The 23,652-nt window shown below is 38.2% G+C and overlaps 1 protein-coding gene across 8 annotated transcripts in view; it reads right to left on the minus strand.

The window, feature by feature from the left end:
- The window catches only part of LOC133664960 (hyccin 2-like), an 87,202-nt gene that overhangs the window by 61,378 nt on the left and 2,172 nt on the right, over positions 1 to 23,652 (minus strand). For all 8 annotated transcript variants that reach the window (XM_062070046.1, XM_062070047.1, XM_062070044.1 and 5 more), the window contains exon 2: positions 2,032 to 2,108. The gene's annotated coding sequence lies outside the window, so the exon portion shown is untranslated. The remainder of the gene's footprint in view (positions 1 to 2,031; positions 2,109 to 23,652) is intronic.

Raw genomic sequence — 23,652 nt, forward strand, 5'->3', positions numbered from 1 at the left:
TTAAAAGGTAAAAAGGTATGTGTTAAAAAATCCTAAAATCATTTTTAAGGTTGTATTTTTTCTCTAAAATTGTCTTTCTGAAAGTTATAAGAAGCAAAGTAAAAAAAATTATGAATTTATTTAAACAAGTGAAGACCAAGTCTTTAAAATATTTTCTTGGATTTTCAAATTCTATTTGAGTTTTGTCTTTCTTAGAATTAAAAATGTCGGGCAAAGCGAGACCAGCTTGCTAGTAAATAAATAAAATTTAAAAAATAGAGGCAGCTCACTGGTAAGTGCTGCTATTTGAGCTATTTTTAGAACAGGCCAGCGGGCTACTCATCTGGGGCCGTACTTATCAAGCTTCTTAGAGTGCCATTTTACACTCAAGTCCTGACAATTTGCGAAATTTAGTCCTACTCTCAAACTTAAGAATAAAAGCTTTTTATCAACGTTCTTAAGTCTAAGAATCACTCCTACTCTCCACGATATTTAAGAGACCTTCAGAGGTGTCTTAAGTGGTTAGGAGTTGCCAGCAGGGGATGGCACTGAGGCGAGAGAGACGTGCGCGAACGTTCAGGGAACGGAACAATGTGTTTGTTTTTTTGATGACGAGCAGCTGATCAAACGGTATTGTTTAGACAGAGCGGATATTATTTTTGTCACAGATTTAATACTTTTCGATTCCTTGTTGATTTCTGCATGTGTCTGCAGTGGGCTAGTATATATAGTGCCACCCACACCAGTTTCAAATTAGTTGCCTAATTAATGAATTGGAAAGAAAATGTTATGACAGTAGCGTATGTGTGTGGCCGTGAGGTGAGTGACGTCAGTGAGTGTGTGGGCGATAGAAGAGAGGGAGCGGTAGCGTGAGTGCCGGCGGGGACTAGTTTGTTTTGTATTATTTTGTAGTTTATTGTCAAAATATACACTCCCATTGTCCACTTAAATATTTCCAAGATATTTCTTTATTCTTAGACAACGGATTCCCTTCCGTGATTGGTCATTTCTATGGACACAGAAATGACGTCACCTAAAATTCCGTTTACGGCACATAGTAATGTCGTAATTCAGCTCTGAGTGTGACACTTAAGATTCAGTCCTACACTTCGCTGAAAGTGTGAGTAAGACGCTTGATAACTAACTTTTAAGTGCAGCTTTCAGCGAATAATTTATTTACTCTTAAGTCAACTCTTAGCAGACTTCTTAGGAGTAATTCTAAGAAGCTTGATACGGCCCCTGGTCCTTACGGGCTACCTGGTGCCCGCGGGCACCGCGTTGGTGACCCCTGGTCTAAACTATTGCTGCAACTGAATGGTGCAAGTAGGTGGCTGTAATTAACTTACAATTAGCACGGAACACACTGACTTCAAAGCAAACATGGCACCTTTAAAGTACCAGTTGAGTGAAAAAACAAGTTGTCTCTATGTTGAAGCTATGTTCATATACTCAGTCGACACTGAATCGGAAGGAACTGTGTGCACATTTTAATGCTGTGTAACAAGAGAGCAGCTGAGTTGCTGTTGCCGAATCGCGCTGCCGCTGCTTACCGATAACGAGGCAGTTGAAAATACAACATATTACAGAACAATCTGTCATAAAAATGACCCCTTTGAATCTCAAATTTGATGCAGACAAACGCCAAAGTTTACCATATACCTGTATGTAGACGCCACCATAATTTGGCACTCTTTAGTTATTAGAAAAACACGGTGCACCCGGACTTTATGAATTGTTCCACAAACGGGGTGTAGAGTAGATATAAACAGGACTGATTTACGTAGGTTTCACAATCAAGTGAAACTGTAGTTTAATTTATTCTACCTCAACCATCAAGCCCATTTGGATTTTTCCAACCTCATATTGTATTCATGATTTCCGTCAAATTTGCAATACAATCTATTGTTCCACTGCCATGAAAGGAAAAAAAATGACTACCGACTATAAAAAGATTGAGGAGGAAATTGGAGGGATTTGGTTTTAGTGACATTTAAAAAATTTACTCACATCAGTCACTCCTCGCATGTGTTATGACAAGGGCTGTTTTCTTACCTCAGTGTCCCGCAGCTCAGATCTCCACAGGGAGAGGCGAATAGTTTTCTACAGTGTCACACATTGTTGATGGTCACCTACGACAAGGAACGATATGAAGTGAAAATTAGAGTGAAGCAGTTGGGCAGCAAAGAAACATACAGTCAAATACAAAACTAGGTAGTTCGGCCTTCTTAAAGTGGTGCTTTGGTAAGAACTTTGCATGGGTTTGGTTTCTCATAGTCATTCACATCGACATCCCACTGGGGTGAGTTTTTCCTTGCCCGTATGTGGGCTCTGTACCGAGGATGTCGTTGTGGCTTGAGCAGCCCTTTGAGACACTTGTGATTTAGGGCTATATAAATAAACATTGATTGATGATTGATTGATTGATTTACAGACCATCTTCAAGCCGCTTTATGACAGTCTCTTCATAATGCGCCAAATTGAATAAAATGGTGTACTCGCGCAAAGATCCTCGGATAAACCGCTACCATAGAGATATCCACTGACGTAACTAAAGTCTGAAATTCTAAATTCAATTAATTAAAGGCAAGATTGTTTTATAAATACCTCAACACTGCCTACATGGATTGATTTCACATTTTCAGGACTTATACACAAAAACAGATACAAACAGGTATGAAAGTTGGTTTTGCATGATAAGACCCTATATTTTCATTTTCATTTATTTAACCCGGTAAAATAAAAAATTAATGAGTAAAATCTCTTGCAAAAGTGACCTGGCCAAGAGGGCAGCAAAACCAGGTTTTATAAATAAATAGAACAACAAAAAAGAGGAGTAGTCACACACTATAGTTAACAGTACAAATTACTTACCACATAAACATAAAAACATGCAATAGATACAAGTACAGTGCCCAGAAGAAACAGCTTTTCGATCCTTTAAAATGGTCTGATATTCCTCCAAAGTGATCAGTTCAGGTAGCCTCTGATCCTTTTGTAATTAATTCCATGACCATGGAGCAGCAAATCTAAAGTCTTTTTTTACATAGACTTGGGTTAGCTCTCAAAACCAACACGCCAAGGATCTGCAGCGACTGGAGTCTATACAGATAAGAGAACACAATTAAGGGGGAACGAGACCAAGAAACGATGTATAAATAAAAAACATCCATTAAGAAAATCAGCAAACTGACCAAGTTGGACAGTTTGCCTTTGCAAAAAAAGTGCAAAGGTGGACAAGGTTGCAACAACCAATAATAGAACATTAAGCCACAATGATATACAGTATTCATTTTTGTTAAATGTCGGGTGCATTCATAAAAAGCAAGGGTCCATTTTCTAGCAAAGGGATAACGTGGTCAGAATCAAGCGTTTTATAAACAGGACTTTTTTACGAAGAATTTTAAGTTTAGCCATGTGTGATTTAAAAGACAAGTTCTCATCAATAAAAATGTCCTAACCATTTCAAGTACAAGTTGAGCAGTTGATATTTTTGTTCAATGGCAGTCATTTGCCATTTGAAAATAACATCACCTTAGATTTTTGTGCATTTAGCACTAGACTAAACTGATACATGATACAACATTGCTTCGAAACAGGGGGTTCAGAATATTAAGTTTGTGATTGCCCTATCCCAATAAAAACTGTTTTAAGTGACAATATTTTTTTCCTAAAGTGAATGAATTAAGGACATGTATGTAGTCTAAGTGTCCTTCCTTAACAACTACCATACCTTTTTATTCTGCTGAAATGTGTCCTCAAAAAGCTTTTTTTTTTTCAACCCAAAAATCTCTTCTCCGTATTTTAAAAATATATACGCATCTGGTATTTTCAGGAAGCCTTTCTGTTCACTTAAGCAGTGAAACAAAAAAGAAGAGAGACAGCACGAAATGTCTAAGGGAATTAAGTCAAATGAGAGGAATGAACAGACATTAGTGGAAGTGCACGAGATGAAATAGTAGTGGTGGATGGGTTCACTTCAGTGCAATTTAACAGTTCTAGTTCCTAGTAGAGTGACTCAAGCGTACACAAATCCGCTATGAGAATAAATTATTTAAAGCATCTGACTGTGGCGGGAACATCTCCCCATTGTTTTCACAACAGGGCGATATTGCAATATTGGTTGGGCCCTTAGGCCTCAATGTAATATTGTGCATTTCTTCCACTCTCGGAAGCCATCATCCCAAAATGTTCGTCTCGCTCGCCAAATCGCTGTCACTGTTGCCTTCTTAATACGTCACGTGCCTAACAAAGTTTGGCAAATGACAATAAGTAAGCCTTCCTAAAAGACTTACTCATTGTCCTGCAGCAGTGTTTGCTAAGCACTGACAAAGTACCAACCCATCCTGTTTGACTGTACTTTAAAACCCAAAATTACAATAGTATTGCAAACAAACACAGTGAAGAAGGTTGGGACAAAGCCAAAACTGGACTTCAAAGACAAGATCTAATGTTCCAGCGTTGATTAATATAGTCTGTTTTGAGCGAGACTTTACTTCTGAAACAATAACGGCCATGCATGTTAAAACAATTACATATAAGGTGCAATCCCCGAGCTGCCACAATAACATTTTCACTGAAACATGTTTGGGGTGGTCAGGTTCAGGTTTCCATTTTAAACACATTACCCTGGGATACCAGGAAAAACTATGCCATGTTAGACATTAACAAACAACAATGCAGGGTCTCCTTTACGCCACAGGAGAATGAGGGAGAATGAGGGCAGCAGCAGTAAAGTAGAGACTGTGGAATACAGTATAGCTGCGTCCAGAGCTAAAGATTAGAGATGTCCGATAATATCGGCCTGCCGATATTATTGGACAATAAATGCTTTAAAATGTAATATCGGAAATTATCGGTACGGTTTTTTTTATTATCGGTGTCGGGTTTTTTTTTGGTTTTTTTTAATTAAATCAACATAAAAAACACAAGATACACTTACAATTAGTGCACCAACCCAAAAAACCTCCCTCCCCCATTTACACTCATTCACACCAAAGGGTTGTTTCTTTCTGTTATTAATATTCTGGTTCCTACATCATATATCAATATATATCAATACAGTCTGCAAGGGATACAGTCTGTATGTAATCTCTGAAAGGGGTACAAATGATTTCCAAAGCAGGACCCCCACCCAGACATATTGTACAATACTAATCCATAGCTTATGAAAAACAAGATTTCTTTTATTTTCATTACAAGTGGGCCAAATCACTAATAGTACAAAATAATCTCATGAAAATGACTCCTCTCATTTGAGTGTTATTATAAAAGATTGGTTTGAGACAGGTGTGCTGCTAGTATTGCCACGTGTGATGTTGCTCACATGTGCTCCACTGAATGCTCAGGGAGTTTTTGTGTTTGCTCAGACACATGAACAATTAGAGGGAACATTGCCTGTGAGCGGGTCTTTTCTACAGCCGGAAAAATAATAACTAAGAGAAATCATCTAAAATGTAATACGTTGGAAAAACTGTTTTTTTTTTTAAATAAAAACGTGTAAAAAAATAAATAAATAAAAAATTCCCAGTCCACAAGCATCCTCATTTACAACAGATTCTCTTAGATTTCTATGTTATGATACATGTTCACATTATTTATTGACTGTATCTAAAAAAGATAAAATATATTTTTATTTAAATGAAGATATTAAATAATTCTAAATGAAATACAATGACTTGGTTTATATTATTGTATATACTAGGTCATAAAATAAGTGTCAGTTGAGTCGGTCCATAGGTTGCCTGTAGGGATTTTTAATGTCCAGCAGATGTCAGTATTTAGTGACACAGTATCGACATAGTATCAATACAGTTTTGCAATGTGTCGAAATGCTTCATGACGCCTCATCAACCCATCACTACAAAAAAGGTATGGGAATAAAATGTGACCATTTGATGTTGACTCAAAAATAAATACATTTCCACATAGCTTTTCAGTGAGTACAAGAATCAAACAAAATACTCATTATTCGTTACACATTAATTTTAAGACTAAGTAACTCATTTAACCGGAGTGTACAAACATGGAAAGGACAGAGAGACATTGTTAACTAGGGCAGCAGGAAGAAGATTAGCTTTAACAGATCAACATTGTCAGTCCCCAGAATGATCTATAAAAATGAAACCACAAGCATATAGTTACTTACTTTGTGAAGCATTTTGGGATTACTCTACCGTCAGTCCTAAGTTTCTGAAATATATTTTTTAATTTTAAAAAAATAAATCAAAGTCATAAAAGCTATCTGATGGTGTGATAATGATATCATGTCAACAAAGCAAAGCTCTCAAAGAGTGTCCAATCAGATTTCTCAGATTTATCTCTATGCTGCTTGCCTCTTGAGCCAACATTTTCTCATCATATTTCAGTTGGGTACCATCACATTTCCTCTAATGGTGGCCTCGGCATCAACATACCTGAATGACTAAGCCCCGTCCTTCAAATAACAGTCACCACCATGGAAACAGAACAACAGTTCCAATAGTTGCGGTATATACAATACAGTGGAGAAGTTTTTAAAAGAAAACTAGGGGCAAAAAATGAATCAAATGGAACCATTTGTTGTCTGCTGACAAGAAGACTAGCCAGACAGTGTGGATATATTTCATGATCTAGCCTAGTGGTGAATAAAAAATAATTGAAAAAAAAGCAACATAAATATAAAAAGATGGTAAAAGCTAGAGTCTATCCTAGAGTCCCTACTGACTTTGGGTGAGAGCCGGGATACACCCTTGGCTGATCACCAGCTAAATGCAGGGCATATGTACAAAAAAAGCACCCACATTAACACCTATGGACAATTTAGAGTCTCTGATTAGCCTAACATGCATGATTTCATGACAGGTAGCCAAAGTACTCAACAAAAAATACATGCATGTGCAGAGAGAACATGCACTCAGAAGCCAAAAAGGGGATTCAAACACTGAACAAACAAATATAATTATAGAACATATATTATAGTCATTAAATAATAAATGCCAGGTTGAAATTGAGTACAGTATTTACGTAAATTCCAGACTGCTTTTTTCCTACACTTTGAACCCTGCGGCCTATAAAACGGTGCGGCTAATTTATGGAATTTTCTTTGCTGACGGCCATAAAGCAAAAAGTTTTCTTTAAACACATGCAAAGACATATAAATGGTGTGTCATTGTTTGTCCTATGGCGCCATCTTTTGGACGTGTTCGCAGGTGCTGCTGGGTGAAAGTGAATTCCAGCCGTTTAAAGCTTTGAACTGAAAGTAGAAGTGTCATTTAGTCCAATCGTCCATAGCCTTCCTCCTCGTATGGATTGTTCATTGATCCCTCCAAGCAACGTTTGTAAGATTTACAGTATAACAAATAATTCTTACTTACTAAACCATCTTATGTGTGATGTCTGTAGGAGTGTTTTCATGCATATTTGTATGTGCTATTGAAATGTAATGAAGCATTAGCTAATATGCTAACACGTTTATGAATGTTTGTTTGTATTATTACTTTACAAGGGCATTCTGTTTGTATTGTTCTAGTTCCACAAATTCCTCAGTAAGTTTACCAAAATGTCACTTTTGAGTTATTGAGTCTGTTTAGGTAATTGGAGAGCTAGCTTCCGCAGCTAGTGGGTCCATGACAATGACGTCTGTTTTGTTTGATCAGCCGTTTTACTGCCGTCTTACAGGCACTGTTTAGAAACATGTAAGGTATGAAAATGAACATCAGAATATTTTGGCGTAAATAACTCATTTCACAATGTATATATCTGCTAGTTATAGTCTGGTGTGGCAAATATAAGGGAAAACAATGTTGTGGGTGCGGCACTGGTGCACTCCACAGGTAAATAACACTTGCCAAAAAAAGCCATGATGCTCAGGATGATAATATAAGGAGTATAATAACTGAATTTCAAGGAGAGTGCACTATAAGGACAGTGTCAATTAAGTTGTCCCAAATAAGCAGTGCCAGAATTCGGCACGCCAACATGCTTTTTTTCCCCCCCTCCCTAGGTCAGTTTAGCTCACTCAACCATGAATTATTGAGCTCAAGCAAGTCCTGTGCCTGTTTGCACCACATCACACCGTCACCACCGCCTTTTCTAGTAAAGTGAGTAAATGTCCAACCACGATATGTGATATCTACCTTCATCCTCCTCCGCAAACATGGTAAGCAATAATACACACATGCATTTTCTACCATTTGCCTGGCTCGAGTGCTCCTTTCACCCTTTCCTGTGCATGCTTGTTTGCAGGGGGTCTTGGTGGAACACATGCAAACAGTTCATCCAGACACTTTCCCTGGGTAGGAGGATTAACCCTTAATACGTGACCACGGTGAAGCTGTCGGCTGTAATCCCCACTCCCTCTGCCTCTCTTAATCGTTACGAGAACCAGCCACTCACCAGCAGCAGATTAGGCTGGTCTTCTCGGGAATGGAAGGAGCTTTATGAATAGCAAATTCAGCACTGGAGAATTATTCACCTTTATGTGGAAAGACAACCGTGCGCTTGTACACATTTCCTTGTGCATATTTGTGATTTCTGCATACTCTTTGCTGTAATTTTAACGCTGGTTCTTGTCTTTGGTCTGTGTATCGTTCACATTTGAGCTCGAGTGAGCCAACAGCGCATCAGAGTTTAATGGTTTGGTTGGGTTCAAAGGAACTCTGGTGTGTTTGCTCGGCTAGTGGTGGTTCGTTTGTTTGAACTGAAGCAAACATGAATGTACCAAACAACAGGTGCAGAGTCTAAACCGGGATTCCATTGACGTTTTGATGAGCAAAGGTCATCAACAGACTGTAAAGCACAGCCTATACAGCCCTGTGTGCATCAAAAATCCCCCCTTATACAAATAAAGATACACTATATTGCCAAAAGTATTTGGCCACCTGCCTTGACTCACATATGAACTTGAAGTGCCATCCCATTCCTAACCTATAGGGTTCAATATGATGTCGGTCCACTTTTTGCTGCTATTACAGCTTCAACTCTTCTGGGAAGGCTGTCCACAAGGTTGCGGAGTGTGTTTATAGGAATTTTCCACCATTTTTCCAAAAGCGCATTGGTGAGGTCACGCACTGATGTTGGTTGAAAAGGCCTTGTTCTCTGTCTCCGTTCTAATTCATCCCAAAGGTGTTCTATCGGGTTCAGGTTAGGACTCTGTGCAGGCCAGTCAAGTTTATCCACACTAGACTCTGTCATCCATGTCTTTATGGACCTTGCTTTGTGCATTGGTGCACAGTCATGTTCGAAGAGGAAGGGGCCCGCTCCAAAGGTTGGGAGCATGGAATTGTCCAAAATGTTTTGGTATCCTGGAGCATTTAAAGGGGCCAAGCCCAACTCCTGAAAAACAACCCCACACCATAACTCCTTGTCCACCAAATTTCACACTCGGCACAATACAGTCCGAAATGTACCGTTCTCCTGGGAACCTCCAAACCCAGACTCGTCCATCAGATTGCCAGATGGAAAAGTGTGATTCATCACTCCAGATAAGGCGTCTCCACTGCTCTAGAGTCCAGTGGTGACGTGCTTTACACCACCACTGCATCCGACGCTTTGCATTGGACTTGGTAATGTATGGTTTAGATGCAGCTGCTCGGCCATGGAAACCCATTCCATGAAGCTCTCTGCGTAATGTACGTGGGCTAATTGGAAGGTCACATGACGTTTGTAGCTCTGTAGCAACTGACTGTGCAGAAAGTCGGCGACTTCTTTGCACTATGCACTTCAGCATCCGCTGACCCCTCTCTTGTCAGTTTACGTGGCCTACCACTTTGTGGCTGAGTTGCTGTTGTTCCTAAACTCTTCCATTTTCTTACAATAAACTCGACAGTTGGCTTTGGAATATTTACGAGCGAGGATATTTCATGACTGGATTTGTTGCACAGGTGGCATGCTATGACAGTTCCACGCTGGATATCACTGAGCTCCTGAGAGCGGCCCATTCTTTCACAAATGTTTGTAGAAACAGTCTACATGCCTCAGTGCTTGATTTTATACACCTGTGGCTAGGACACCTGATTCTGATCATTTGGACGGGTGGCCAAATACTTTTGGCAATACAGTGTATCTGTGGGCAGACTAAGGATACTGAACATGTCCACAGAGTGTGCGTAAAACTGAAAATAGATGCTACAATATACTGTGTGATACAGATAGAGAGGAAAATGGGCTACACTATCAGCATCATCATAGGCCAGGCGAGGGGAACTGAGGCGTGCGCACATCCAGGGCTAAAATTAGCTCCGCTGCAGCTGCAGGGCCAGACGTGCTGGGATGGGCCCATGTTGCAACACACACAGTACACACAGAGTTCTGCCAATTAGACAGGGTGAGCCATAACAAACAGAGAGAGAGAGAGAGAGAGAGAGAGAGAGAGAGAGAGAGAGAGAGAGAGAGAGAGAGAGAGAGAGAGAGAGAGAGAGAGAGAGAGAGAGAGAGAGAGAGAGAGAGACAGAGAGAGCGCACAGGTGAACACAAGCAATATCTTGCTTCCTGTTTCTCTATCAAACGCATAGCAACACAAATGAGTTGAACACAAATACTGTAGTGTCAGAGCCATACACAGTGGACAATTGTCTTATAGCTATTTTTTTGCAGGATTATGTAAAAACAACGCAACAAAAAATGCTGTGATGGGCAGTAAAAAGCTATTTTTTAGCTTTTTCAACAAGTAGCTTTTCCTGTAGTTTATCTACTTTTAGACCCATGTAGCTAGGTAACTTACATCAAAGCTACAAGCTACAAAGTGAGAAATTTGACTGCGAATCCAGGACCCCAAAAATATGGAGAAAATACAATGACCTGGACTGGCCAATCAAAGGCAAGATATGGCGGGTCATCGAAACTAGTAAACAAAATCATAACAGACACGCACTCATGTCACATGATGACAAGGAAGTCAGAGACAGAGGGACACTTCAAGCTGACTACTCAAAAAAATAAAAAAACATACATGAAAATGACAGAGGAATTCTCTCCCGCAGATTTGTATTTTCTTTGAGTGATGAAGATGACGTGCATTTGGAGAAAACATTGCCCAAAACCTTAGTTTTTAGTTATTTACTCTGTCAACCAAAATCATAACTGCTCTCTTAATCTAAGACCTCCAACACAAATTTAGGAACACACATTAAGGTGAGTTGAGTTCATAAAAAGTTTTACTGCACATAACCATCATCAACTGTTTACAAGCAAAACACAAGTAATGTTTGTCAAGATATAGATAGATGCTGTGTTTTTACTGTAGGCAGAGAAAATAAAGAAAACTAAATAAATACATACAGTGGGGTGAGATATAGTTGTAGGGTGTCCCCAGCTAGTAAAGGACCCTTATTGGGTCCATTGTACACTCTTTGTTACATTAACACTGATATTATACATACATGGCCCATAGATATAAATGCTGTTGAATGTAACTTTGATGTAGCAAGCTACTTTTACCGTGTAGCTTGCTAGATTTCTCTGGGAATAGCTTCCCCTGTAGCTTAACTACATTTCATTCAGAGTAAATTGCAGTAGCTTGCTCATCACTGAAAAAATTAACGTACCACATACCAACCGTTACAAGAACCCTCTGAGTATTGGTAAGGATCTAAATAAAAATAAACCGTGCGACTTGGAAAAAAAACACCTGTTTCAACTTGTCATCGCATTTTGCTCCTAAACTAAATCCATCCAAATGCAATCAAAGTAGAGTAGATGTTTTGCCCATATGTATAGCTTGTTTGAAATAAACTTTAACCATAACCAATGGGACAAGTGATTGACGCGGAAGTGTCACTGATCACTCATACTGAGAGCTGTGGGGTTGCCCCCGCCCAATTAAAAGTAATTTTCAGAACACCGCCTGTCACACAGCAGTTGGCAGGTTGGTGTTCCTGGCTAAAATCTGTGTTTATGTCCTATAATAATATTTAACTATAAAAACACCATTGTTTAAAGGTTCCATCTATCCATTTTTTACCGCTTGTCCCTCTCGGCATTGCGGGGGGTACTCGAGCCTATCTCAGCTGCTTTTAATTATTTTAATGTTGCTGTTGACGTTTAAACATGTCCTTCTAAACCGGGGCACTTTTTCACATTTTGTTCTTTTGAGTTTTTGTTAGCTGAATAATTGAACATAGCTAAATGCTTAAGGAAAATTGGAGATTGTATTTGACTTTGCTTATATTATTTTCAAGGCTTTTTCTTTTTTCTTATCTCAAAACACCTCTTAAGTTGGGATCCTATTATGCAAAACCTAGTTTTCTTACTTGTTGGTACCTGTTTTTGTGTATTTGGCATCCCCATCAGTCCCAAAAATGTAAACCCGAGGAATGGTGGAGATATGTAGTTACAACAACGGATATTTCCATTTACTGGTTAGTTAATGGGCCAAACTATATCGGGATATGAGTTTTGGTTCATATCGCCCAGCCCAACACTCGTGTTAGCGACAGTACTAGCACTGTTTAGGGATGTACTCTGTGAGGCCTTATGAAGGCATTGTGTTTACATGTATGAGTGCAAAGGTGTACCTTGTTTGAGTGTTGATAATGAAATTGCTATATTTAAGACATTTCATACTGCAACATTTTTTTCTGTGCTAAAAAAATGTACTAATATTTTTTTTCATTTGGTAGCACCAGTGCCAATAGTGAAAAAGCTAAGCATACAGCCCTATCAGCCCTATATCTTTGTCACAGGAAGCTGCAATATATATCATGATATAGCTTTTAGGCCATATAGCCCATCCCTAATTCATTTATGTAAATTAATTTACCACAGTCAGGCCCTGAACGGCGATGAATAAGGGTTAACTGTCAGACCTATTTAGATACTTTTTTTTTTAGGGACTCAGGACAAATAGTGAAGAGGCATTTGGTGACTGACATGAAAGCATGTCTTACTCTTCAAAATGAGCGTCATGCTTGGCCACTCGCTCATCTAAAAGCACAACAAAAATGTTTTTGGGTAGTTTTTTTTTTTAACTCACTTTTTACAAATGAGTCATGGCAAATTATGCAAATTGAACAACTACAACATACATATGAGATACATTTTATAACTTGCAAAGCCTTAAAACAGTGGTAACCTGAACGGATCCCTATTTAACTGATTGACCTGTACGGATGCATAATTCCTCTCAATTTCCATCAACAACAAAACTATTCAACTATTTACGCTCTTTACAACCTGTATGGCTGTTGATTAGAATTACACCATAATATATGTGCAACACCACAGAAAAGGAGTTTCGAATGCTACGCTGCCACAATGGCCGCTTGGCAAGCCTCAACAAAAACTGACCTTGAGCATGCCCTGACCACAAAGCAGCTGCCTTTCTGTAAAACCACACACAGGATAGCCTAGGGAGCGGGTGCATTAATACCCAGTGTCTGTCCCAAAAGTTCTGCATTAAAGCAATCAAAAATGAATTTTACATTTTGGCTCTATGTAGTACTAATACACTGCAGCCTATGTAAATGCAATAGTAAGAGCAACAGAATACTGAAAGCAAGTTGATAAGCATTAGTGAGACCACTTGTAAAGCGTCATCCTCCTTTTGCTTTGTTCCAAAGCATGCAGGTGCCGTTAGCGTCTCATCTCTGATAGCTGGTTCCAGCAAAAGCCTACGCTTTCCTTCCACGTATTATCAATCCTCCCTTGAAACCAAATAGTTGGCGCTGATTCAAAGGCTGCATGGATCACCCGGGTTTTGGCGACTGTTCAACTTCAAATGGACATCGAGTCGTGACTAGCAAAGAGCTGTGATAGAGGATGATGGCCTGTTACCTAATACTGACCATGCGGTCATATTAAGCAGGGTTTCCGTGAGCACGGTTTACATTGTAATAAGATCAACAACAGACCCAATTACATCATTTTGCTAATTAATTTTATCTTCTGCGATCCTCCAATTTCCCTTTGACTGTCTAGATCAGGGGTAGGGAACCTATGGGTCTCGAGCCAGATGTGGCTCTTTTGATGACTGCATCTGGCTCTCAGATAAATCTTAGCTGACATTGCTTAACACGATAATTAATGAATAATTCCGCTGGTAATCACAGAGTTAAAAATAACATTCAAAATATAAAACATTCTCATGCATTTTAATCCATCCATCACTTTTCTACCGCATTTTAATGATTATTGGTTAGCTTCAGAATAACAATGTTATTAGAAAGAATAAGATACTTATTATACTCTAAAAATGTTGGTCTTACTTAAAAATGCATGCATTTAGTTGTATTCAGTGTAAAAAATATGATATGGCTCGCACAGAAATGCATTTTTAAAATATTTGACTTTCATGGCTCTCTCAGCCAAAAAGGTTCCCGACCCCTGGTCTAGATCATATCTTTGAGGTGATCAGCCATTTAACTGCCTACAGCAGGGACTCTACGGGTTTCAACAAGTCAAAATTAAGACGTTTTAAGGGTTTTTTAAGACCATATTGAAAACAATTTTGAGACCATTTCACATCAATACAGACAAAAAAGTACAAAGATGTACAGGAAAATCAGAGGGCCAGAAGGAATTGTAAGTATATGAAATCATTCACTGCTCTTTCACATTGGAAAACAAACTGGTTAACCTAACTAAATACACCAGAAGCTTCTCTATTGTAAACAAATTGAAAAAAAATTAGCAAATATCCTAACAGCCATTTTTCAGATCTGCCATAGAAGTGTTTTCTCGCAAAAGGTGCAGTGTGCTTCATATCAAGTGTTTTCATGTAAGAGCGTCAGCAATGGTAGAGGAACTCACAACAGTATATCGTCTGTGAAAGGGACTGTTCGCATATCTGCTAAAGCTAGATGGTTAACTTTTGCAGTATTTTTTGCAGCTGTCATAATTAAACAAACAGATAAAAACATCTACAGTACTACTGCTGTATCTGCAAAAAGTTGTGAAAAACAGAGTGCAGACAGAGTGATTGTCTAAAAAGAAAGAAGGCAATTATGGCTTGCAAGCCTCAATCAGAATCTGGATGTGAGTGATGTAGATAACATCCACATTTGATCAGCCCATTTTGTAACTGGTATCTATAAAAGAATACTTGTTCCTGTTTTTGTGACTTAAAAAAAATATATATATTGCTAATAAACAAGGACTAATTTTTATTTAAGCATGACAAGATGACATTTGTGAATCTTCCTTGCTTTCCTCACCAAATAATAAGCTGAGTGTAAACACTAAAGACAACCTTGATAGCTTTTAATGTCCGTATGTTGTTGTATAAACTTGGAAGAAAAGATTAGGCATGAGAAGCTGACCTGAAATTATTGGAATAAATAATAAAAATAATATGAGAATTATGTTTTTTTTTTATAGTTTTACTGCTGTGAATACACTCCTACCACAGAAAAATGAGCGTGTGCCTACTGTATGTAATAGTATAATTTTACTAGTAAACATCTCATATTGATCTTCTTCGGCAATTGGCGACACTTTACCCACATAACACTCTTTGTTAACACACTATCATTTCATTCAATTTCATTGCGATGTTTACAAAGCTTTCTTCCTCGATGGCTCCACATCTGGGTCCTAAACACTTTCTACGTTTCCATCCACCGGCTTCTAGCATGCATTAAATTGATCATCGTTGAACTTGCACTCATCCATCTTATGCAAATAATTTGGCTTTTCTGTGGGCTTTTCTTCAGTTTTGTCCGCTGCAATGCTAAGCTGTAACAACACACCATTGCACGCACACAGCACACTAGCTGATGGTGCGCAATAAATTCCAATAGGGGCAGTATAGGTAGCCTACTTTAGTTCCGTTTTGTAGTTACGTTATAGCGTCCTCAAAAATCTAAACATTTTAAAGCAAGACTGAAGTTTATGCATGTTTTAAACAAAAGTAACGTTAATAGATTTTTTAAACCTTTCAAAGTCGTGTTTAAGACCTTTTATGAAATTTTAGGACAATTTTAGATATTTTAAGGCCTTAAATTTATATTACGGATATCCTGTACAGGCACAGTTTGCAAACAATTAAGGTATGTAAATAACATAAATCCTTCATATTGGTATAATATAACCTGCTCAGTGGTGAGAGTGTCTGCCCTGAGATCGGTAGGTCGTGAGTTTAAACCCTGGCCGAGTCATACCAAAGACTATAAAAAAATGGGACCCATTACCCATAAAAACCCCCAGAATTTGGAATTGGGGGTTAAACCACCAAAGTGATTCTCGAGCTCGGCCACCACTGCTGCTGCTCACTGCTCCCCTTACCTCCCAGGGGGTGGAACAAGGGGATGGGTCAAACGCAGAGAGTAATTTCACCATGACTGTCAGTGGTACTTTAACTTTAATATCTGTGGCTTATGGTCCGGTGCAGCTAATATATGTAAAAAAAAAAGTTATTTTAAAATTTTGTGGGTGCGGCTCAATAGTCCGGAAAATATGATAGTTTATGTTTTGCCCTTAAAGTCTTCCTGTGTCCAGGGACCCATGTCCTGGTTTGTACACAATAACAAAAATGACAAAACGAAATATTTTTGATGATAAAAAAATATTGATGTAACCTCTGTAGTATCGACCATATACCGATACTCTACTTGCTATAGTTACTGTCTATATTTGTTTTGATTCGGCCACATCTGCGTTTACATTCAAAAGCTTGCGCAACCATTCTCCTACACATCGTGAAAACTGTTTTGTTTATACTTTAGTGCTCAGAGTATTTGTTGATCTTACTAGAAAAAGATAACCAAAAAATGGGTCTTGTGGTATGAATTTTACTGACAGTCATCACACGCAGGCAGACCTAAAACATGGCAGAGCCCTGAGTCACACGTAGTCTACTGTCAAGCCTCTGCACGCAACCAGCCGAGAACAATTCCACTGGTGACTTTTAAAAGAAGTAAGAACAGATTTGGAGTTGAAAAAAATATTACACAATAACAGAGGTTCTCTACTTGAAAAGTGCGTATGGAGTAAGGGGGCTATCTAATCTGAGTAGTCTCGGAAAAAGAGTAATATGTACTGTAGGAGGAAAGCGAAAGGGCCTTCAAGGGGGGCTGGACGCCTGTGATCCACTGAGGCTGTGGGGGCGAACACAGTGGAAAACAGTCCCCACAGCTAATCCATGTCAGGCTAATTACAGCTTTGATCCTTTGGGTGAGCGCATCGTCAAAGGAGGGAGGGATCGCACTGCAAACTCATACACATTGTTTTGGTTTTATCGGTCTTGGTTAACACACACGTGTTTTACATTTGCAGTGATTTCTTCTAAGGAGGGCATATCTTCAATTATTTGAATTATTACATGTTCAGATTTCTGTGGAATGCATTGTCGTTATTTAGCAATTTGGATAAAATGAAGTACAATGCCAAACTATAACCAGCAGAGGCAATATTGAATCAGTCTCGATTCTCAACTACGGGTAGTTTATTGTCTGAAGAAGAACAGCAGCTATGGCCTACACCAAGACTGTCTGAACCTTAAATTTAAAGGATGTCGGGGTCAACTTCATAATTTTTGTGCATTAAAGATGCTAAAAACTAGAGGTGGAAATCTTTGGGCATCTAATGATTCGATTACAAATGCGATTCAGGAGCTACGATTCGATTAAAACTCGATTATTAATGTATCTTTAATTTATGTATATTAATGGTAACACTTTAGTATGGGGAACATATTCACCATCAATTAGTTGCTTATTAAAGTAAAAATAACTTAATTTACAGTTACTTGGACACTAGGGGAACATATAAGGGTTAGGGTTACTAATAAGCAATAATTCTGAGGTTATTGAGGGAAGACTCTTAGTTAATGGCTTACTGGTTGTATAATAAGGCCATGCAGAATAAGGCATTAATAAGTACGCAATAATGACTAATTAAAAGAGCCAATATGTTACCAATTTGCATGTTAATAAGCAACCAATTAATGGTGAATATGTGTTCCCCATACTAAAGTGTTACCATATTAATGCAGTTTTACATTTATTTTTGTTTCACCAAATCAGCGTTTCCCACTTGCAACTTTAAAAAACAGTGCATTTGTAAAAAGAAACAAAAATTAATAAATAAATTAATTCCCAAATTTATCAAATTACTAGAAATGGGTGTAAAACTGGAACATAAGAGCCATAAAATAAAGAAGCTTGTCGGATCTCTCGGTGAGGAGGCTCTCTGCAGTCAGCCAAATTATTAGAACTGTCTGCATTACTTTATTTACAACAAATAAATCGATTATCGATTGACGTTTACTAATCAATTTTATAATCGTCCATGTCCGAATTGCGATGCATCTTAAAAATCGATTATTTTCCCTATCTCCGCTAAAAACTAATTCAATGTTGGACAATGTATGCTAACCTATCTGAATGAAACTTCTAAGCTTTGTTTTATAGGTTCAAAGCAAGTTAGTGTAACATCTGATTTAACTTAATAAGGAAGGAATACATTGTATTTTTAGAAGAAGCACAGGGCCAATAAAAAATGAGCATACAAAACAGTATATTATAACCACAATTAAATACATTGTTTCAAGATAACCATTTGAATATACAGTGGTACCTTGGGATACAAATGTAATTGGTTCTGTACAGCACAACTCGTATTGCGTAACAGTGTCGTCCATGGAAATTAATTAAAATCTATTTAAATCTGTGCTTGCCTCTCAAAACACCACAATTCTAACATGCAACATGCCTTTCAAATTAGAAAAAATACTTTTAGATAAGATTTATTGTATGAAAAACAATACATTAGAATGTACATACAACTACAGTGATTTCATGAAGCAATGTAATAATAATAATGTACAGCATTTATCTTGGAGAGCAGACTTTTATGGTCTCTCCTGAGAGCTGCTTCTCCGTCCAAACACACCATCAGCAGCTTCTCTATATTTTCATAGATACATGTCTGCCATTTAGATAGAATTTTAAAATTTTTAGCTGGCGTTTTCAACTCATGCTTTAGTATGGTGCACACTAGCACTTTTTTTTTTTACTCAACCTCTTCCCCCGCGTCTACATTTTTCTACCTTTTACGGGGCGCCCCCCTAGTGGCGACCCATCAGCATTCCCTGTCTATCTACACTTTCTACCTACTGTGTATGTCTGCTCTTTAATGGGTCTGTGCTGAAAATGTAATTTAGTTGTACTTTTTAAGTGCAATGACAATAAAGTGCTATCCTATCCTTACCAGGGTTTCCCACACATTCATTTATTTGTGGCGGCCCGCCACGAAAGAATTACGTCCGCCACAAATAAAAAAAATAAAAAATAATTTTAAAAAAAATAATTTAAAAAAATTATTATTTTTTGTCCTCTCCAGCTTCTCAGGCAAATCATATAGTTGATGTAGATGCCCATATCGGCTGTTCAGGTTTACTTTACAAAAGAGAAGTGCAGGATACTTCTCTTGTTGCCTTATTTGTATTTGACTTTCCATCCATCCATCCATTTTCTACCGCTTATTCCCTTCGGGGTCACGGGGGGTGCTGGAGCCTATCTCAGCTACAATCGGGCGGAAGGCGGGGTACACCCTGGACAAGTCGCCACCTCATCGCAGTGTATTTGACTTTATTAAATGTATTTATATTAGAAACACAACATGTGTATATAACAAAGGGTGCAAAGTCTGCAGGCAGTAGGAAACACATGGTTAAGTGTAGGAAGTAAAACTGATGGCAGTCTAAAGTTCAAGATTTTTGGAGCTCTTTGTTCAGTGGATCAGATGTTTGATGAAGCTCTGTGTCTATCTACCACCACTACTGTTTTCTGTTTATTTGTTGCTGACTGTGGCAGGACACCTCTGCCTCTGTTTCACTTTATGTTGCTGGTAAATAATATGGTTGTAGTAGTAGGCTAAAGTTAAATTATTTAGTATGCACTAATTAAAGGGGCAGAGCTTTGAGACATTTTAGCTTTTATATTTTATAAGATATATTTTTTGTAAGAACCACAATTAATAAATATATTTCAGTGAATAACTTATTGTTCAAATCTGTATATAAATATGTACATAAAGTGTAATTACATTGTAAAATGGATGGATGGATGGATGGACGTTTAAAACAAAACTGTTATTATTAATTAGTAAGTATACATTTTTTGAGCCTTTTTAGAGAAAATCAAATCATTGTAGTAAATTATGCAAATGACTCGATGATGTCATGGTGACCACGCCCCCACCGCCACAGGTATCTTGGCAGTTTGTGGGAAACACTGCCTTACGCTCGAACTGCTTCAACATGCACGATCATGTTTTTGACAATTTATTTTTTTAATTCAATGAATATCATCCGCTTCTTCTTCTCAGCACTCTTTCACGCTCACTTTTTTTGTTCCCCTGGTTAGAAAGACAAAGTTATGTCAATCTATAGCTACCAGTTATTACTAGAGAGTTAAACTCAATGTTTTATGGGGTTTAAAGTGACATACCCGGGTTTCCCCTAATGTGACTCAATGTGGCGCACCGCCACGGCAAATTCATGGCCGCCACACGTTGGAAATAAGGGTTTTTTACGTGAAAACAAATTAAAGTAAAGTAATGTATTGTAGCCTCCAGAAGACGTCACACAAAGTCAGAATGAAATATTTTAAAAACTTAACCACCTAAATTTACTTCATATACATCCCCAGCACAAGTCTAGTGTCAATTTCCAAAGCCTGTAAATCACAGGTACCATTTATCAATGATACACTAACAATACACATCCAAATCCTAGACATGGAGACAGATTAACTGGGTAAATGGGAGTTTCTGTTTTAAAATAGACCACTGCTCTCGTGATAGTCCCAAAACACAAGAGCACCAGAGATGAGAGAGAGGGATGAGGGGAATAAAGGGACTATGATGATGATAGAGCAATAGCAGCAGATGGCATGGCATCAGCTCTGCATCTTTGCCAATGATGCCATTATTTGAGGAAAGTGGCAATGCAAAACTGAAAGGGGGAAATTAATGAAAGTCATTATTGTAAAGAGAGTTGTTGGCTTAAGTGCATTGGAAACCAAACTACTGTCCTTCACTAAAATGCTAATCAATCATGTTTCCATCCATCCAACCATCCACTTTCTACCGATTTTCTCTCTCGGATTCACGGGCTGGAGCCGATCCCAGCTGCATTCGGGTGGAAGGCAGGGTACACCCTGCACAAGTCGCCACCTCTACCGCAGGCAACATTTTGACCAAAGAACTACCATTAATGTTATGTAGACCACAAGGAAGTTTTTTACATTTAGAAAAAAATAATATGACTCCTTTAATGCGCCCTTTAATCCGGTGCGCCTAATATATGAAAAATATTTTTATTCGGTGCGCCCTATGGTCCGGAAAATACGGTAATCGACAAGTTCAAGTTCATTACCGATTGAGGGGTGACGTGAATGTCAACATTTCCACATAAAGCAGACATCAATAGCCATGGTCACCTGCCCAAAAGTCAGCCCAAAGCCAACAAGAGCTGATTTCAGTGTTGTTCTGTCTCCGGAACAGATTTTAAGACATGTCCATACTGATGATGTGTTGATGTGATAAACCATGAACTATTTTATTCTTTGCAAAACGTATACACTGACAACGATCATCAACAGTTGTCATCCTACAAATGTGTTACAACATTACTATTCGTCCTTAGAGCCTTTTTATGAGCAACATTAAAAAAATCGATCATCTCCTTCACAAGTTTGCTTCAATATGGGGAAATAACTACAAAAGTACACTTCATTCATTAACTGTGTTACAAAAAAAGATCAGTTAGACTAATACCTAATGTGGGATATAGAGAACATACAAACCCTTTATTTATTGAATCCAAAATACTGAAACTCCACAACATAGTGAATTTGCAAACAGCTAAAATTATACACAAAGCAAACTATAATCTGCTACCCAAGAATGTACAACAATTCTTCTCAACAAGAGGAAAAATATAATCTTAGAGAAAAATGTAATTTAAAACATGTGTACGCACGTACAACACTTAAGACCTTCAGTACATCAGTATGTGGAATTAAATTTTGGAATGGATTAAGCAAATAAATTTAACAATGTACTAATATGATCCACTACAAGAAACTCTTCAAACTAAAAGTGTTTACAAAGTACAAAGAAGAAGAACCGTGATAAACATTCTGAATTTATTTCATCCATCCATTCATTTTCAAGATAATCTTACTCATCTCACCATATGAAATATAACTTACTTCAGTGTTTTTCAACCACTGTGCCGCAGCACACACATGAGATACAGTCTGGTGTGCTGTGGGAGATTATGTAATTTCCTCTATTTGGGGGCTCCGTAGTTTTACTTCTGGTTCACTGACATAGGAAAAAAAACTTTTGAGACATCTCACAAATAGTAAAAAAATGTTTTGAGAGATTTCGCAAAACATTTTTTCCCCTCCATGTCCCTTTAGGGGCTCCGTAGTTTTACTTCCGGTTCAATGACATAGGAAAAAAAAACTTTTGTGACATCTCGCAAAAAATATTGTGAAGTGAATTATATTTATATAGCGCTTTTCTCTAGTGACTCAAAGCGCTTTTACATAGTGAAACCCAATATCTAAGTTACATTTAAACCAGTGTGGGTGGCACTGGGAGCAGATGGGTAAAGTGTCTTGCCCAAGGACACAACGGCAGTGACTAGGATGGCGGAAGCGGGGATCGAACATGGAACCCTCAAGTTGCTGGCACGGCCACTCACCAACCGACCTATACCAGCGCTACAGTAGCTATGGAGCCCCTGAAGGGACATGGAGGGAAAAAAATGTATCGCGAGATATCGCAAAACATTTTTTTTCCCTCCATGTCCCTTTAGGGGCTCCGTAGTTTTAGTTCCGGTTCACTGATATAAGAAAAAAAAACTTTTGCGACATCTCGCGAAAAGTATTGCGAGATTTCGCAAAAAGTATTGTGAAGTGAATTATATTTACATAGCGCTTTTCTCTAGAGACTCAAAGCGCTTTTACATAGTGAAACCCAATGTATCGTGAGATCTTGCAAAACATTTTTTTCCCTCCATGTCCCTTTAGGGGCTCTGTAGTTTTACTTCCGGGTTCACTGACATGGGAAAAAAAAAACTATTGCGAGATTTCGCAAAAAGTATTGTGAAGTGAATTATATTTATATAGCGCTTTTCTCTAGTGATTCAAAGCGTTTTACTTCCGGTTCACTGACATAGGAAAAAAAACAACTTTTGCGACATCTCGCAAAACATTTTTTTCCCTCCAAGTCCCTTTAGGGGCACCGTAGTTTTACTTCCGGTTCACTGACATAGAAAGAAAAACCTGTTGCGAGGTTTTGCAAAAAGTATTGTAAAGTGAATTATATTTATATAGCGCTTTTCTCGAGTGATTCAAAGCGTTTTACTTTCGGTTCACTGACATAGGAAAAAAAAAACTTTTGCGACATCTCGCAAAACATTTTTTCCCCTCCATGTCCCTTTAGGGGCTCCATAGTATTACTTCCAGTTCACTGACATAAGAGAAAAAAAACTATTGCGAGATTTCGCAATAAGTATTGTGAAGTTAATTATATTTATATAGCGCTTTTCTCGAGTGACTCAAAGCGTTTTACTTCCGGTTGACTGGCATAGGAAAAAAACAACCTTTTGCAACATCTCGCAAAAAGTATTGCGAGATCTCGCAAAATCATTTTTTTCCCTCCATGTCCCTTTAGGGCAGGGGTGTCAAAGTCAAATGGACGGAGGGCCAAATAAAAAATTTAGCTACAAGCCGAGGGCCGGAC

This window comes from Entelurus aequoreus, linkage group LG14, assembly GCF_033978785.1.
Source record: "Entelurus aequoreus isolate RoL-2023_Sb linkage group LG14, RoL_Eaeq_v1.1, whole genome shotgun sequence".
Lineage (NCBI taxonomy): Eukaryota > Metazoa > Chordata > Actinopteri > Syngnathiformes > Syngnathidae > Entelurus > Entelurus aequoreus.